Here is a 12,590-nt window from a genome sequence, read left to right on the forward strand (position 1 = left end):
TAATTTAATTTTTTTAATTTTGGAACATTCGACGACTGCTGTATAAAAGCCGACGCGCTTGACCCGCTGATTAGATTTTCGACGATCGCCGACTGTGTTCGCCGCTATCGTTGTGCTATAAGTGTAGCCTGTTTTGTGGGGACAGGTTCGCCCAATAAAATTTAGTTTTGTCGTTCACAGTGTTGCTACTGTGTTCTTCAACGTCACCACCACGTGACAATATCACAGCTGCAGAAGGCCACAAAAAGTGCGCTGCGCTTCCTGGACACCACCGGGCTTAGCAACCGTCTGTGATAGAGCCGAGAGCTTTTACTACGTCGGTGACGCAAACAGTCAACTTTCCCATTCTCTCAACCTTTTTTTTTTCTCTCCTGCCCGCAGTAGCCAATCGGGCTCAGTCGTGGTTATAACCTGCCTATCTTTCACTTATCCTCCTCCCTCTCTCTCTTCTGCCCAAGGGTGTCTATCTGTAATAGTGTAGTACACTGTGCATGTGTTTTTATGCGCACATTCTGCAAAATGCCTGACCATTCCTCGCCATTGCTTACATTACTATTATCGGGGACCGCGGGAGCCATTCACGTAACCTCGCCGTGGTAAGTCAGCGGCTATGGCGTTGCGCTGATGAGCACGAGTTCGCGAGTTCGATCCCTGTCGCGGCGGCCGCTTTTCGATGATGGCTCTATGCAAAACCGCTGGGCTACTTATATTGATGTGCACATTCAGGAAGCCCAGGTAGTAAAAAAAAAAAAATAATCCCGAGTCATTGCGCACCTGCGCAGTCGATAGTGGTTCGAAGAAACGTATACACCAAAGTAGCGTGAGCGGTGCTAATGAAATATATGAATGCTCGCTTTCGAGCGCTTCTGAAGTCCTCCCGAACGGGCGCTCTTGTATAGGACGGTCGAAAGGGCGCCCTCCGGCTAAACTCGCGCGGCCCTCTCCGATCGGCCCACTACAGATCAGAGCGCACGACAGACGCTCCCAGTATCGCCTTCTGCGCGTCCGAAAAGTCTACAGTCGATTTCCGGTCACGTGACTCGACTCCACCCGTTAGAGTGGTTGCGTTCGCATTCACGGCGACGATTATCACCCACGCCGCCGCCAGTCGCTGGCACGTTCCACGTCTAAACGCAGCCGGCGGTAGCGCCTGGCCGCGTTATCGGAAGTTCCCTAAAGCTCTCGCTTCCTTCCCTCTCACTGCTCCAGAAAGCAGCCGACCGCTCGGTTGGCCCGGGATACCTCCTACACAGACTCGCAGTACCTGCAGAAACGATTCGCTCGGATTCGGAGGATCACATCGACCATCCGAAGATGTCGCAAGAGAGCTTCGCGTTAAGGACAACGTGCTTGAAACAGGCGCGAATGTTGCGCGACAGCTCAGTCCTGGCCTAGGGCGTCCGGCTCCGCACTGCACGCTCCTCTCGCGCAGCGCCCCGAATCTGTCTCCCAGCGGCTGAAGTGGGAGATGCTTTAATGCTCAGTGCACACTACATGCAGTGTTCCAAATGGAAACGTTCTGTTGCATAAAGTTCGTAATGTATGTGGAAGGAGAACATCAAACAGCATTGGGTGACTCTTGCTGAACAACTTGCAAGGAGATGTGAAACACACGTCGAATATTGCCTCATCACTGTTGAAACAGCATTACCATAAATGATATACCATCGCCCGCATAAGGAATTGTTCGCGAGAGGCATTTGTCTGCTCTTGCTACTTGTTTTACGTCTTTGCTGGTGAATTATGTAGCACCTCCTTTCTTCTTGCTTTCATCCCAGCTAGTAGTAGAAAAAACCTGCCTCGTGCTGAATTTTCTCAACCAACCACTTTTTCTCTCTTTTTTTAATAAGCTCTGCCATTTGGAGTTTCGTGTTTTTTGCCCATATGCCGAGGTTGTAGCGTAGATCGAGGAAGTGGCCTGAATACGGCACGATACGACGACGACGTCGTCATGGCGACGGCGTGGTGGAAAGACGGAGGGAAGAACGCACGCGCACAGCGAACCCAGATTTGAAATTTTAACTTGCTATCGCACATTAAAAAAAAAAAGAGGACAGAGTTAGCTACAACGAAAAAAGTGCTCCTGCGCGTAAGCACAGCTGGCCATCCCAGCATGAAGAAGGAATTGAAAGCGAACAGACATCGTCCTTGGTGCCCTCATACTAAAATTTCATGCTCTGCTTTGGAGATGAAATAGCAAAAGTACACACACACACACACACACGCACATATATATATAAATATATATATATATATATATATATATATATATATATATATATATATATATATATATATATATATATATATATATAGTCTCGTGGTTTGCCTAGAGCAAACCTGTACCTCTATCCTAACCGTAACGCGACCCATATTGTACAGTGATGACGTTTCATTCCTTTCTTTTTTTCTTTTGCTTGGCCGTTCCGTTTACCTGGTTTCCATTTGTATCACAGCAGTTAGGAGTTTTAAACTGGGTTTGCTCTAACAGTCTGTCTTCTCCGTTACGCCGACACCTGTCAAGTAAGTCATCGTCGTAAAGATATCATCGTCAAGCCACTTCCTCGGCTGCAACCTCACCAGAGGGCAGAGGAAGATAATACTTTGCCGGCCGCGGTGGTTTGAACTGAAGTCCAGGAGGCAATATGCAAAAGGGGAGAAAGTTGGGCGAGTTGGTACGGTAACATGATCTTGAATTGTAGCGCGAAGTGACGCAGACAGAGACTAGTCTTTCAGTCCTGTCTGCTTGTAGTCTGTCTGCGTCAATTCGCGCTACAATTCAAGGCAATGTGCAGTTGCCCAGCCTGGCGCGCTAGCGAGTGCGTTGGCACGAAGCTCTGGAGCTTTGGAACTTATGCGGGCCCGCTACAAAGACTGAGAGTGGTGAGTGGTGAGCTCCGTGCGTTTATTAACGCGATAGCGTTAAGGCTCTCTGGTCACGCACACCAAAAAGAATAAAGAAAAAAGCCGTTGTCGGCGTCGAACGTCCTTACGCGAGATATCGCTCCCAACCACAACCACGCCGGCCCTCCAGGTGGCGCAGAGGCGTTTCTGAACCAAATGAATTCCTCAAAGCAAAATGCGTCAGAAAAATCGTGAAGTGCGACTTAAACACAACCCACAGACATGACAGTGTTGGAGTATAATTTCAATGCACCAGAAAACGTAGTTCTGTTATGCGGAAACTCAAATGCAAACACCTCTTCCAGCGTTCCTACCATTCACACAGCTGCGCGGCCCGCTCGGTTCCTTGCAACCATAAGGGCCGATTTACGCTCGAGCCGCCCGTCGCCGCAAGCCGCACCGCACGCGTGCGGTCGCGCGAAAGATTGCTCGTATCAACCACTTGTGCACAAATTTCGGTGTACAATGTGTAAGGTATAAACTGTGCACACAGTGTAAATGGTAATTTGTGCACAAGTGCTGGATACGTGCAATCTTTCGCGCGACCGCACGCGTGCGGTGCGGCTTGCGGCGATGGGCGGCTCGAGCGTAAATCGGCCCTAACACCATCGCGCTCGCCTCCGCACATCCGCAAAGAAAGCTGCGGTTGCCGCAAAGCACGACAAGCAGTCAATGATCTTTGAATACTATCGCGTGCCGCTCTTACAGGCGAAGCTCTAGCGTCCTCCAACTCTTTCGGAGGCAACATCAGACAATAGTGCAGCGGTGAGTCACACAGTCCATGGCTTCAGAGCCAAAGAATTTGTTCGCGTTCACATTCTTCTTTTTTTAGGAAGGTGGGAGGCGTGTTGTAAGCCTAGAGGTGTGAGAGCGTGCTTTCTTCGGAGTTTTTGCTACCTCACAGCTGTAAATAACAGTTCGCGTCGGCTTAAACAGCTGCGCTCTAAATTCGCATCAGGGAGTGTCGTAATCGTCGGCGCAATTTTTTTTTCCGGCGAACGAACCACGATGCTGAGATAAGACTGTACAAACCAACGCGCAGCCATAACGCTTAACCGTAACGAGAACTCGAGCAAACTCGCCGCATCTGTGGCGATCAGTCGCTTCTGGCTACAACGGTGCACATGCACAGCGGGTCCGCTATCGCAGGACTTTCCGGTATGAGTGACCGTGTCAGGAGTGGGTGGGGTAATGGCGGCAATCTGTCGCTCCTGGCTGTCGCAGTGTGCCAAGCGTAATTGCGTCACGGTTATCCGGCCAGTTAAGACACCCGCACCAAGTTAAACGGTGCCGAAATGCCTCAATGCATTTTTTTTTTGTCTTCAGAGGCTCCGGAAATCTAACCTTCTCTATTCAGGCATTACTCTCAATTTGATGTCTAGGTACTCAAAGAAAATATCGTTCAGTAACGCCAAGAAAGTTACGTCACGGCATATTCATAATTTTAGTACGTTCTAACGGTCCTCTATTATTATTATTATTATTATTATTATTATTATTATTATTATTATTATTATTATTGACGAAAAAGAAATTGCGAAGCTCCAGGCAGGCGGAACTAGAAGAATGTAAAGCCTGATGAGTGAGACAGAAGTGCCAAAGAAGCCGTGCCTGAGGGCACAAAGAGGACAATTCGGACGAACTAAATGCTCATCCTTAAGTTTTCTTACCGTGCTGTTTTGGTACACGAAGACGCAGAACGGCACACAATACAATGTCTTGTGTCCGCGCTGTTTTTGTGTTCCAGAAGAGCGCGGCAGTGAAACTAGGAAGGCACAGCACATTAGCCAGAGTCGCAGCGCTTCTGACTAAATACAACGTCCCGAAACCATTCACACTGAAGGAAGCAGACAAGTTCAAGGGAGGTGGAATCCGTAATTAAATACTACGGGAAGCGCGCATTATTACGCAGAGAGAGAGAGAGAGAGAGAGAGACGCGGAAAGATAAGTTTAGGCTTGGAGGTTTGTAACAGACGGAGGGCTTCGAGTGCTATATGTAACTGAAAGCAGGACCTCGGTAAAAAAGGCGCCACTTCCGTCGGAGAAGCGTGAGCATCGCCTTCGAAATACGTTTGTGAGAAGCACATTATGTTTATCAACGTGTTTCGTTAGTCGTTAATATACCGTTGTTCTCCGTAGCAGAACACTACGGCGTTCTGCTGCTGATCACGGAGTCGACGGTTCGAGTCCCGGCCGCGGTATCCGCATTTAAAGCGACAGTCGAAAACGATTGTATGCTTAGGCATCGGTCGGTGCCTGTTAGAGAACCCCACAAAAAATGAAAATTAATCCAAACGCCTCGACTACGGCGTCTCTCGTAGCTGCTGCGTTGTCTTGAAACGGCAATGAATGAATGAATGAATGAATGAATGAATGAATGAATGAATGAATGAATGCACGTCCCGGCCAAACAGTTGATCGTCCAGGAGAGTAGCACCAGCAGGTAATGAACACTCATCAGGAAAAAAAGAAAGCAATCCCCTCGACTTCAGTTGTAAGCATTCCCGCACACGTATCTGAAACGCCAGAAAAATTTCAGCCTCTTTCGTAACCGAGAGTATGAAGGAAACCCGATGTTTTTTGGAAACCCTGGTGTTCCGTTATGAACCCTTTTCTCAACCCGTTACTTCCTGCTTCCCAGAATAAACGCGCCCGTCTACCGCCCTTGCAGGATATGGGCGTGTAGGAAACGTGCAATGGCGTTTGACCCTCAGCGATGCATCCGGAGAAGAAAGGATACGCGCGACGCTGCTGGCTCGCCCCCCCCCCCCCCCTCTCTCTTATACGACGATAGCCGTCGTGCCCTTCCGGTAGACCGGGAAAAAAAAAAAAAAAACGCGGGCAGGACTTGCACATCCTCTCAATGTCGACGCGCCGAGAAGAAACTCCTCGAGACATCGACGATGTGGAAGCAGCCGAACAGTCGAGACCGAGTCCTTCACGTCGTCAAAATTGCTGGGTTCTCCACTTACAGGCGCACGGATAGATGATTATAGGCGTATCCTATAACCCGGAAGCCGTCCATGGACGACTGGACGATGGGACGCTATGATTCTTCGCGGCCTCAGCATCTCGACAAAAAAAAGTTTGAGTGTGTGCTCAGAAATTGCGAGGTTTGCTTCATCGTCCCACTGCAGAACGTAGAGAAGTCACAGTTCACGAATCACTTGATAAGGTGTCTTAAGGGCGGTCACTAAGACATGAAGGCTCACGTCCTTCGGACCCGTCAGCCTACAGAGAACGATCATTTTCTGAAGCAGTGGCGCAGGGGACGCAAATTGGACACGTAGAGCCCATCACACACACACACAAAGAAGTGGAGGCCAGTGGGCCATCGTCAAAAATGGGCAGCTGTCCTTTACTTTCATGCGATATAGGATGTTACGCATACTGGCAACACAAGATAAAGAGCGCTGCGTTGATTGTAAGGTACACCAATGGCGTGAACATACGTTCGTATACGCCCTTCATTTTTCGGTACAGCTGATCGCCAACGCGAAGGTAATAAACAAAACCCTCTGAAGTGCCTCTCGGCCCTGTTGGTCCAACAGCGGCCGATTGAGAACCAACGCCCGGGAAAGGCGGTGGTCCCGCGTTCGATGTCGAGACCGGGACACGTGTATCGAAAATCTAGAAGGCCTTAGCAACCGCGATTGAACGCGATTGGCTGAAACGGCGCCGGCGACGCTCTGACGTTAACCCACGGTAGGTTAGGCTAGGTTAGGTTAGCGTAAAAGGCGTTGTTAGGTGGCGCGGCGTGCTCGCACAGCAGTTGAACAGGACGTCGAGCGTCGCCGGCGGTGTTTCAGCCAATCGTGTTCAACCGCGCTTTATTTGCTTTTATTTATACAGTTTTCTACAGCGCCCGTCTGGGAATTAGTGTAGGGGCTGCATACATGCGGTGCGATATACAACATACATCCAGATTTCTAATGAAAAACAATGCAACAGTTGAATGATAACACCAATGATGAACAGTACACAATATACAAATACAACATCCACAATAAAACTGGCAAACGACGCGCAATTCAGTGATGTCAAGATATAAAACGCGGTCATCTTACAATGTGAAAAAGCATGGAGGATGCAGTAACAATTAGGTCGGGCAAACAGTTCCAATCGTGTATAGCACGGGGAAGAAAAGAAAATTTAGAAACATTTAGTCGGCAGTTATACTCTCGCATTTTCTTACTGTTGTCCACGCGGGCGGACACGTAAGCGGATTCTTTTAGGTAAGCTTCACTATCAGTTCCAGTTTTATTTTTTAGAATGTTAAAAAGCAATGAAAGTCGCAAGTACTTGCGCCTCTCAGAGAGCAAAGGCCACACACAATATTATATGACCGGTTCGTGAAGTCAGTCTTAGTCGAAAACCAAGCTGCACGCTTCCATTTCTAAGGCGCTGGGCCTCCTAGATTTTCAATATAAGTGGCCGGGAGGAATCTTTTCAGCCGTGAAGCTTTCTATCTGAGAAACCCGTATTGGGTTTCCTTTGCAGCTGCGAGCTACGGTCGAGTGGATGCCGATGCTTGATTTCATAAACTTTCCTCTGCCTCGCAAGCTTTCGCAGGACCGATTTGCCAAATTTGTTGTCCCTGCGCTTCGAGTTGTTGACTCATTCGCCTACGCGCCGCGATCTGATTGCCGCTTTGTTATCTATTTTAAAGCAGCGCAGCACTGAAAGAAACTCGCCTGAACGATTGGTGCAATATACAATCTAAGTAGGAAAACAATTATCGTGTAGGTAGGAAAAAGAGAACTTGAACGAAAATGCAGCCGTTAGCGCTGCAAAGTTCGGTATTGCCCGCCGTGGTTGCTCGGTGTGGCTATTGTGTTGGGCTGTTGAGCACGAGGTCGCGGGATCGAATCCCCGCCACGGCGGCCGCATTTCGATGGGGGCGAAACGCGAAAAACACCCGTGTACTTAGATTTAGGTGCACGTTAAAGAACTCCAGGTGGTCCGAATTTCTGGAATCCTTCGTTACGGCGTGCCTCATAATCAGAAAGGGGTTCTGGCGCGTAAAACCCCATAATTAAAAAAAAAATTCGGTATCAAGGGAGCGTTAGACGAGGTTACCATTGCCTAGTAACTCCCAGTTGCAGAAGTTCAAAAGAAATATTAAACAATTAGAACAGATTGACACGCCAATACTTTCGTGATCACATTCATTATTAATTATTCATTCATTCATTTATTCAGAGAAGATCTGCCTCCAGAGATGGCAATGACGTGTCCAGGATACCAAAACGGAAAGAGCGTCGCACAAAATAAACGAGGCGCTTCAAACATCGGCACCACGCTAGCGATCCGGCAACAGCTGCCAAGCGCTAAAGCCATCCGCGACTCCACAGCGGCACAGTAAGCGTATTACCGGATATACGGACACAGCCGGTGTCATGGCAGCAAACGACCTTTCGTATCGACTACGGTCGCACGTGTCGATAAAGCACGCCTCCTACGGCGCGAGCCCCTCGCTTTCCGGGCACAGGTCACAACATAAACACGCAGTGTACGCGAATAAAGTCAGCCAGTCGATACGAGGCCTATGCGCACTAAGGAAAGTATATATCCAGAGAGCAAAGCGCGAGAAATTTTCGTCAGAGGCGAGGATAAAGGCAACTTCCTGCTTGAACCACACGCTGTTTTTCATTCTTTTTTTTTAAGCATCGCATTCCGGTGGTTTGGCATTCATCTTCATATTTTCAGCTCTGAAGCTTTCTTTCTGAGAAACTAGTATTGTGTTTCCTATGCAGCTTCGAGCTACGCTCGAGTGAATGCCAATGCTTCATTTCATTAACTTTCCTGTGCCTATGGGTTGTTATTATTATAATTATTATTGGTTGGCGCAGGACAGGGGTAATTGAGATCGCAGGGAGAGGCATTCGTCCTGCAGTGGACATAAAACAGGTTGATGATGATGACGACGACGATTTTGAACTGTGGAAGATAGCGTAGTCGTAGCTATGAAGCGTAGAGACATGCGCATGTTGGTAGTTCATGTTTAAAATATGAACTGTACGAGAGAGACAGGGACAAACCAAGATACATGCGCACAGCGCTGACTTCCAACAACTTATCGGTAGTCCTGGAGCTAGATTACTCGTCGCGAAGAACGTTGCTTACAGGCGAAATAAAATGATGCTCAATCAATTAATTTAAACACTCAATTAATTAACTTTTAGGTCACTACGACAGATGGCGCAATTTATAAATCGTAGCCACGATCTTGCGAGCCAATAACGCCAGACTGATTTCGACCAACTGGCGCTATTTTATCAGCTTTAAATAAAAAGTACATCAACGATATCGCGGTCCATGTTATCGCGGACCATTTGGTTGATACAGGCGCTTGCGCCGAGCCTTTCCGGTTCGCCAATTGTCATGTGTATAAATTTTTCATGTCAAAAGTATCGATGTTCAATGTCAAACGTATTTTTGCTCACGTATTTCAATGCACACCGACCCAACAACAGCTGCAGCCGTCAGGCGGCAGCGTCTGTCCAAAACGCGCTTTGAGCTGAAATTGGTTGACGTCGCAAGGCTGGCAAGTTGAGGCGACAAAAGCGAACGTGTGGCTGCATGGCAAATACGTGCTGGTAGACGGATCACAACCGATGCCACTCGACTACAGGCCAATCGACATCTTTTTACTCTGCTGACGTCCCGACGTGTGAAGCAGGGGACCGTAAAATCACACAGAGGAGCACCTGACATTTCTTTTGACTATCAGAGCTGCTTTCTTTTTCTTCACGGGGGGGGGGTGAGGGGAAAGGAGCGCCTTAAGTACCAGATCACCATAGCAGTTTAACTACCACAGTAGGTGGCTCTAGTACTGCGTGTATGATCTTATAAAGGAGAGACGTGTTTTGCCTTTGCTAAGTACGTGCTACCGATTCAACAATTTTTTTACCCCTTTTGTGAAATAGCTGCACCGCCAAGACGCCAAGCCGTAAAGTGAAATATCATAAATGAGACTCGGGCTTAATTTTGCGACCACCATCGTATGAAAACGCCAAAAAAAAAAAAAAAAGATAAAAGGCGAAAATACAGGAAATATCCGAAAATACACGAACAAGAGATAAGGTGTTTCTTGTGTTTTATTTTAGACGTGCGCTTGAACGGATAAAAATGTTTGCAAGGAAACGGCACTCTAGGCTGCTCGCATGAACACTTCAGCAAATTTAATTGCATAAAAATTCCACGCCTCTATGGCCACAAGTGTAAACTACGAGCGCACGCGTGGGGGAATCAATGAACCAAGCGTAAATAAACATCTAAATTTCTTGATCCCAACAATGACGGATTTATCTTCCGTGCCTGCCTACGACGCACAGTTCGGCTTTCACATGAAGCCCCCCCCCCCCCCCCCCCGCCCTTCCCAAACACACACACACTCCCCGATCCCCCCGTCCAAGTGACGCCGTGTAGGTGGCCCCCCTTAGCCCCCACCCCCCTTTTGCTTGACGCAAGACAATAGTTGAAACCTCGTCCGTCTTGCACCCCATAGAACACGAAAAAACAAAATAAGAAAAAGAGGGCCATTGTGTTTCATGCACGCAGCAAGATATGCCGCATCGATGTTTCAGCATGATATCGTTGATACAGTTGCTTCGCATTCTGTTCAGAAATTAGTGTGAGGTTGCTATGCCATATGTAATCGATAGAGGCCATTATTTCGATTTGCCGTAGTATATATGACCAATTTCACAGTAAGGTCAGAGATTACCTCGTCCCTTGTCAAACAAGTAAAAAGCAGACAGTTCAGTGAATACGCGCGCGTTTCCAACGTAACAATGGAAGAAGGTACGGCCCCTTATCTAACCTAGCTTTCTTTTTCAAATGCGTATACGTTGCTTCTTGTCATTCAACGTGATAACATCGTTCAAGAAGTTACAACTTCATGTGACACCGAGCCTATGCTATATGCGACGGGCGTAAATTGTGTTACCTCCATACGCAATCCACAGTGGCAACATTCCGAAAAAGATAGCCCATTTGAATTGCGGTCTACGTGTCGCTCACATACTGATGAAGATAGTTGTATCACTGATTGCATTTAGTACAGCAAAAGTTACAGACGTACCGCCAGTGGGCATGCGCTCTGGAGACTGATTTGTCTGATCCTATGCAAGCCACGTATCACGCCCCCCCCCCCCCCCCCCCCCCCCCATCATGAACGCCCAGATGGTTCTCTGTTATAAAATAATAAACCACCCTGGAATAAAGAAAACATAGCTATCCACTCTGCTTTTTTACTGCTTCTCAGAACAGTACTGCTCTGTGGAATTTAAAAAAAAAAATGAATGACTAAGGTAATTTCGTAGGTGTTCGTGCTTCCACGAGACAAATATCTCACGGCATTTGTTTATGTTGAAGCAAACGCGCGAAGCGTCGGCATCTGCTTTTGGTTCAAGATGACAAACAGGTGAGCACACGCTCGAAAAGCAAACAGCAAGCACGCGACATCCAGGCCGGGGCGCGAGAGTGGCCTTCAAATTTTCGAGGGAGAGACAGCGCCTGCAATAGCGTTCACGCGCCCAGGTTTATGAACACCGAGCGCTGGCACCCAGAAACACAATGAGTGGTTACGAAGCCCGTAAAAGGAAGTCGCTTACCACCGCCTACACAGACCCATATTGGGAGCGCTGGTGATCCGATACACGTGAACGGTTAGCTAGGCGAGCGTATTCGGGGCGCACATCCGCGAATGCGACACGGCGGCACGTGATCACGGGGAAATACCGGGTGCTTGGCGGTGCACGCCCGGTGAACTGCGTGTATAGGCGGATCCGAGCGCGATAATCCGTTTCTATATCCGCACTATACGAGTGTCATTGACTCAAAAAGTACTTTATTTTAAAGTGAAGCTATGTTTGCGTCTTCCCCAATGCTTGCAAGTGCTGGCGCCTGCCGTCTTACCTAGTAGACAACAAATCGGGGTTTGGTGATCACCCGGATCGTACCCAGTGGGGTACGAGCCGGGTGATCGTACCCAGTAGTGATCGTACCCAGTAGTGATCGTACCCAGTGGTGTTCGTACCCAGTGGTGATCGTACCCAGTGGGGTACGAGCCAGAGAATAGACAACTGGGTCCTTACCACCTATGGACGGAGCTGGTAAAACGAAGTCACGCATACGAATCGATACACCTTGACTGAAAGGTACTTACAGCATTGCACGATGCCTTTTGTGCACGGCAAAAATCTTAAATGAAGACCACTGATGCTGCATGCTTTCCTTCCGCGCGAAGCAATGGCTTCGCTTTCGCAGAGTCGCGCGTCGAAAGCTTACGGACGACTGGGCCCGAGGGAAACGTCGAATTTGCGAGACGTTTTTGTGACCGCATTCAGCGATACCCAGAGACACAGCGTATTTCGCGCGTTGGAAATACATGCCGGAAATTCTTATACACAGCGGGGTTCCCAGGCTACGGAAATATTCCCACCCCTCTTTTCTCAGACGCCGCGTTCGGTGAAATTTTTGACGCCGCCTGTGTGGAATGCGGCGATTTTACAAGAACAGGCTCATCTTCGCACAAGCATCCTTTTGTCTCAAGCAAAAAAAAAAAAAATAGAAGGCTTACTCCCTAAAGCAATCCGGATCCACGCGATTAAGCCTACGCGCACACCAAACCTACACGCAACGAGCGTTTCCAACACTCAGCTTTCAGGCGTAATCGGAGA

General features: G+C 48.3%; 1 protein-coding gene across 4 annotated transcripts in view; it reads right to left on the minus strand.

Moving 5' to 3' along the window:
• The window catches only part of LOC126517463 (putative ferric-chelate reductase 1 homolog), an 86,975-nt gene that overhangs the window by 48,323 nt on the left and 26,062 nt on the right, over positions 1-12,590 (minus strand). The window lies entirely within an intron of this gene.

The sequence above is a fragment of the Dermacentor andersoni genome, chromosome 11 (genome assembly GCF_023375885.2).
Source record: "Dermacentor andersoni chromosome 11, qqDerAnde1_hic_scaffold, whole genome shotgun sequence".
NCBI lineage: Eukaryota > Metazoa > Arthropoda > Arachnida > Ixodida > Ixodidae > Dermacentor > Dermacentor andersoni.